Source organism: Pinus tabuliformis, chromosome 3_1, assembly GCF_031772625.1.
Source record: "Pinus tabuliformis cultivar Carrire ecotype Pingquan chromosome 3_1, CPIR1, whole genome shotgun sequence".
Taxonomy (NCBI): Eukaryota; Viridiplantae; Streptophyta; class Pinopsida; order Pinales; family Pinaceae; genus Pinus; species Pinus tabuliformis.
The window spans coordinates 809,140,164-809,146,499 of NC_142301.1; the positions used below are offsets into that span (position 1 = coordinate 809,140,164).

The 6,336-nt window shown below is 35.7% G+C and overlaps 1 pseudogene; it reads left to right on the top strand.

Moving 5' to 3' along the window:
• Positions 1 to 2,230: 2,230 nt before the first annotated feature.
• On the top strand, positions 2,231 to 2,989 carry LOC149189931 (carbon catabolite repressor protein 4 homolog 2 pseudogene; annotated as a pseudogene).
• The last annotated feature ends 3,347 nt before the right edge of the window (positions 2,990 to 6,336 follow it).

The window sequence follows — 6,336 nt, forward strand, 5'->3', positions numbered from 1 at the left end:
GAATAGAAAATGGGTACCAGTACAAGGAAATATAGTTTTTGGCCCATGGGATACTATAGTACATATATCATCTTTGTGTGTTTTATATCATATCCCTCTCATTTGTTTTTTTCTCTTATATGGAGATAATCACTCGAAAGAATGGAACCCCTTTTCGTCGTAGTGGCTCGATTATAACACAACCCAAGAGCCTACTAGTGGTTAGGTTTGGCTACCTCAAATGTTAACCAGAGTTACAATATGGATTCTTCTAGAGCCTTCTTCACCATAATCATGTGGCTTGCCCATTTTCCATGAATAATGGGGGCTGATGTGGCATCCTCTCAAATTATGGTGGTGAAAACAAGAAGGTCAACTTCTAATCGACATAACTTTTGCATACAGACTCTGGTTGATGAGGTTCTTGCACTGTTGGAAAGGTATTTGTATGTACAATATGAAAATATTGTTTCATGCTAAAGCAACAAAGTTTTACCCCCAAAAAACATTGTTTGATGCCTCTAAATTCTCCTGAGAGGTTTAAGACCCTAATTTTCCAAATTGGGCCTCACCACTATAAATGGTCCCATGAGCTTATTCCTCCATTTCTTCCACTTTGAAAGCATTGAGATGGATGAAAAAAAATATAGTGATCCAATCTAGATCAAGGACGAAGAAGTGTCATGGAGTTGGAGGCCTAAGGTACTCGCAGTGCCTTGCAGGGAAACCAATGCATGTTGAAGGTGAAAATTCAAATCCCACACACATCCCTAAAACAAAATAGTGGCATCTTCCTGGTTATGGAGGAGGTTACCTAGGATATTGCAGATAGCCCATGCATTGTCACCAGTGATGTGCATTGTCTGGGCTTCTAGGTATGCTACTATGCACGATAACAATGGGGGATACTCTTGTTGAATTGCTCTATTCCCTAACTATATGATGGGGGAAGAGGCAACCTACCTCTGCTTCTATTACCCCTGAGAGTTCTACCATGTTCCTTTACCTGGTAGCTACAAAGGAGAACTGTGACAAATTATTTTGATTTTTATTACCTCTGATTGTTAACAACCATCGCTTTTGCCAGTTGATACCCCTATTTGTGGTGCCCTTAACATTCTTTGTGCGTGAGCCATAATTTCCAACAAGATAACGAGTGTACAATGGCTTGAACGACCATAAATTCTTGTTTGAGAGGAGGGTGCCATTGTAGCATATGTTGGAGTGATAGACAGGCGAGGGGGCAAGCCCAAGGCAATGTCGTTCCCTTGGATTAAATACATCAAGCGGGTCAACCATTGAGGTTATAAATGTTTTCCTCTGCCACGTGACACCCAAATCCAGGGTTATTTTTTTAATGGTTAATATCGAAAAATAAAATGAATTTACATTAATATATTTCATTTTAATGCATTATTATTTGATTTATTATGTCGATAGGTATGTGTGTTTTGCAATAGGACTTCCAAAATTTTAATTTAATTACTAATAATTATTAGGTGGATAGTAGGGATTTAACTTCCATAAAATGTTCTAGAACATTCATATATCGAAGGTCAAAATTTATTTCAATATATCATTTCAATTAAATTGATTAATTAAAAGAAAATAGTCATATAAAATATGTGCCATATGAACATGAAACACGTTTTTTTGAGAATGTGGTATTAGTATACCATGCTATTGGCCATGATATTTTAACAAATCCTATTTACAAGCTAAGAATCTCCATGATAAACTCGATTGTTGAAAATCCATTTAATTTAAATAGATAATAAGAATTTAACGTGTATAGAATATTCTAAAATATTTAGTAATAATTACAAATAAAAAATTGTTAGATTCTTTTCACTTTTTTAATTAAATTTATTAATCATATGGAAATTTTGAGATCAAGAAATAAGGATTCTAAACCGGTCGACCTCAAAACTCCCATGTAATCTTTCCATAAGAGAGTCGGTTTAAAAAACCCTATATTCCCAAATTAAAATAAATGAGTCGGTTTAAAAAACCCTATATTCCCAAATTAAAATAAATGGCATATAAATAAATGTTATATGAAAGGTGAGGTGGCAATGCTGGCTTGGCTTCTCCAGGACGTCTGAGGACGTCTGATGTTGATCCGCCGGCAAAGGCACTAGAAAAGTGATTCACAAACACCAAGAGACCAGGATTCGGCCAGGAGAAGAGTAGTAACAGGTTCAGGGTTCGAGTCTTGTGATTGGAAGAAGAAGAAGTGGGGTCAGGAAGAATGTTGAGCGTGCGCCGACTACACCTGCACCTTCCCTACGAGATTCCCATCGTGGGTTGCGAGCTTACGCCTTCTGTCCTCTCTCGTCGTCCAGATAACGCCATTACAAGCGATGATGTTTCTGAATCTGAATCTGAATCGGCACCTGTAGATGGCTACTACCTCAGATTCAGATGGTATCGTATTATTCAGAGTGACAAAAAGGTTGCAGTATGCAGTGTCCATCCATCAGAGCTAGCCACTATACAGTGCCTGGAATGTGTGAAGGCTAAGATACCTGTTTCAAGAAGCTTTCATTGTTCACCAAAGTGCTATTCAGATTCATGGGGTCATCACCGTGCAGTGCATGAGAATGGAACTGAGGACGATGAATTATTTGGGGGATTAGGCAGCACAGGGGGTCTGGTTGGTTCAACTTCAAGTTCAGGAATTCACAATGCATCTCTAAGCAATGGTTCTACCTTTGTTAAACCCCCTAATGTTTCTGAAAGGGGTGGCGATGAGACATGGTATGAAGTTGGACGTTCAAAAACATATACACCAACAGCTGATGATGTGGGCTATGCTCTGAAGCTGGAATGTGTGGCAGTTGATGCAGCCACGGGAATACCAGTAGGTCCAGCCAGCACACTCCGCACTTCCCTAGTTATCCCAGCCCCTTCCCCCACTCCTCGACGCATGATTCCAATCAATGCAGTTAATGGAATTGCAAATCTTGAGCTGGAAGGACGCAATGCAGCTTCTAGGGCTCGCCGCTAGCATAACAATGCCAGCGATGATGGTCCATTGCCTTGCCAAGTCTTCATGAACACGGTCAATGCGATCTAAGGTTAGCATTGGATACCCAGTTACCTAGTTTATTTTTAATATTCCTTCTGAATTGTTTAGGGAATATTTCTATGCTCTTCTTGTTTATGTTTATGTTAGGTCTGTGCTTGACATCCACATTGTGTAGGGTTTGATGATATAAGAAGTTTATTTTTAGTGTTCAATGTTTCGGGCATTGAATTTGCTCGCCATGAGTTCGTACAATTGTATTTATAATGGGTTTCAATTAATGGTTTGGTCTTATATTCTCTTGGTTTGTCGAGTACTATGAAATTTTTTCTATTATGTTGGCTTCATTGCTTGAAACTTAATATAATGCAGGTTTATACTTGTATTATAACTTGAAACAATTTTGGTTTTTAGGGTTGTTATTGTTTTTTATAAACTTGATGATGGTAATAAACATCTTCCAGTACTATGCATGTGTAGACAATATAATTTTATTAAATTGTGCACATGAAGCACCACTTGCAGGGCAATTGTTAGGGTTGTGTACAAGGTTAGCATATTTTTTATTACACTAAATAAATACTAGATAGTCTTTTTTAATGAGATAGAGTAATACATTGTAGGTCTCCTTGTAATTTAGGTTTGACAACTAGATCTTAGTCATTAGATTCACTTTCCAATATACTCATTTTTTTGTTTAGAATTTCAACTCTTAGCTTCTATGATAAATATCGGCTTGTTTCTGATTATGCAGGCAATAAATTGATCAAGGCTTTTAGTGAATGTGGAGAAAACAAAAATTAAAATCCATTACGAAGGTGGAGAGAAAGATCTGTGGTTTCAAACTATTGTCCCTCTAATCTATTTCCTTCATGGGACTAGGTTGCTGGTTTCAAACTATTGTCCCTCTAATCTACTTCCTTCATGGGACTTTATGCGATGCTCTTTATGCTATGCTCTATTATGGTTTGGTGAACCTCTCTTTCCTAGGTATATAATACTACTTTTTTGTAGTTTACTTGTGATACATTATTGTCCTTAGGATTTTAAGGAGGGAAAAAGAGTTTTTTAGTCTGAATAGTTTCATTGGACTTAATGATCAATGTGATTTCTATGCTTGGAATTCTTTTTAATGTGGGTGTGGAATTGTTTCATTGGACTTAATGATCAATGTGATTTTTACTGTTGGAATTCTCTTTAATGTAGGTGTGGAATTGTGTCTCATTTAAAAGTACAGTGGAGACATATCAATAAATAATAAATTCATAGAAATAGAATTTGTGTAATATATTATACTTTTTATTTAAACTTTACCATGAATCAATTCCTATAATATGATATATTATATTGCTATTAAAAATAATAAGTTTATTGTATTATATTATTATTAAAAATAATAAAGTTTTTTGGCAAGCCTTCCACCCTCTCATGCTTTCTCATGCCTGCTACATATACCTATAATTTAAGTGACCAAACTCTAGCATGTGTAAGACTATGTTACCAGAAACGGTAAGGAGCATTGGTTTGGGGAAAAATGCAAAGAAAACGGAAGGGTACTGAAAACGCTGTTTTGTACGGTCATTTTCGTTTTTCAATGCATGAAACCGGTTTCTCACAAACGAATGGTTTTTTACATGGTGTTATGAAAAACCTTGTTTATTTATTTGTAAGGCTTATCTCATTCCAAAGGTTGGTTTTCTAAGAAACTTTGCTCTGGTTCGTTTTGTAGATAGTTTTTAGTGGCGGTTTCATGGTATGTTTAGCTTAAAATTTCTTTAACAATGTTTATTTAGGGATTTTGTTAGTTAAAATTATATTATTGCGATGTGCTGGTTATTTTTATGTTTTTTTTAATGTTTTAATTATTTTTTCTTAATTTTCATGTTGTTTTTATTTAAAAGTGTATTTAGTGTAGAGTTTCTTATATAGTTTTAGTGTATTTATATTTAAAAATTATCTCTTTATACAAAACTATAAATTTAAATGCACACGGTTATATTATATATTATTTTTATTATTATAAAGATTAATTATTATTATAATGGATTAACAATAAAGTTTTGAAAGTTTGATGGTAAATTTTTTTAGGTTTTGTCTAGTTGTAGCGTTTATTGTTTTCAACCCTTTCTTTTTTCTATGCAAAATGTCAATGGAGGGAGCAACACTTCTTCCTATAGCAAGATAGTTGAAGGTAGTAGTAATTCTAAACAACCCTCTACTTTTGGCTCAATTCCCCAATCCCAATGGAGCTCAATTCAATCTTCACCATCCTATTACCCAACTAGGGAAACTACATCCTAGTAGTTGCTTACCAAATAGTACAATATGGAAGAATATACACATGATATGAGAGATCATGTACTCATCTAGAAATTTCTAGGGATATGGCCTTCAAAAAAATCCCACTCTCACTAGGTCCAAATCAAGTGGAAATGGAAAGCTCAAATCAAGCTTGAGTTCAATGCCAAAGGTTTCTTCACTATTAGAGGATCAAACATGGGTATTTGAGAATGACCTATGTAAGCAATACAAGCTTTGTTTCTTACTATGAATATTCGAGAATGCTCTATGTGAGCAACAAAACACTATGAGAAACTATGTATGAACCACATTATTGGAGAATGCCGATGACGTATACTTTGTTTTATGTTTTTCACATTTTTCTAGCTTTTTTCTCTCTCCTCGTTTCTTGAATGCGAAACCTCCAAACTTCGTTTCTCGTCCCGTTGTCGTTTCTCCTTTTGTTTCCCGTTTCTCGTTTCTGGTAACATAGTAAGAAATAAGGAGGATTTAGATTCAATAAATTCAGAAAATGTATACAATCTTGCTCCACTCTTTACCTCACCAGTTGCAATTTTGGAGCTGCTATGTAGGTCATATATGTTCACTGCATCTGGAGTGAATTCCAGATGCAGTGAACATTATAAAATCATGTATTCCGGTGTCGGAATGCATGATTTGATAAACTGAAAGCAGGTTTACCGAAAGTTTTGGAACATGAAGCACATCTTTAAAGCTTGCATGTAAAAGTTCCACTCTACCTTTTCTGGTGACCTCAATAGGTGAGTCATCTCCCATGAGGATGGGAGGTCCTTTGCATGCATCCAAAGAGGAATAGACTTTCTTTGCAACAACCATATGATATGATACACCAAAATCTACAATCCATGCATCAGGGGAATAATTAATTGCAACTAAAGCATGAAAATTGTTACCTTTCCCATGTGGTGGATCCTCAGTTTTCTTCTTGGTGCCCTGAGGGATGTGGTCCCCAAGGTTGTGCTTCTGAAGGATTTTTTCCATTTGGTCAATTTGTTTCTTCATGCAGG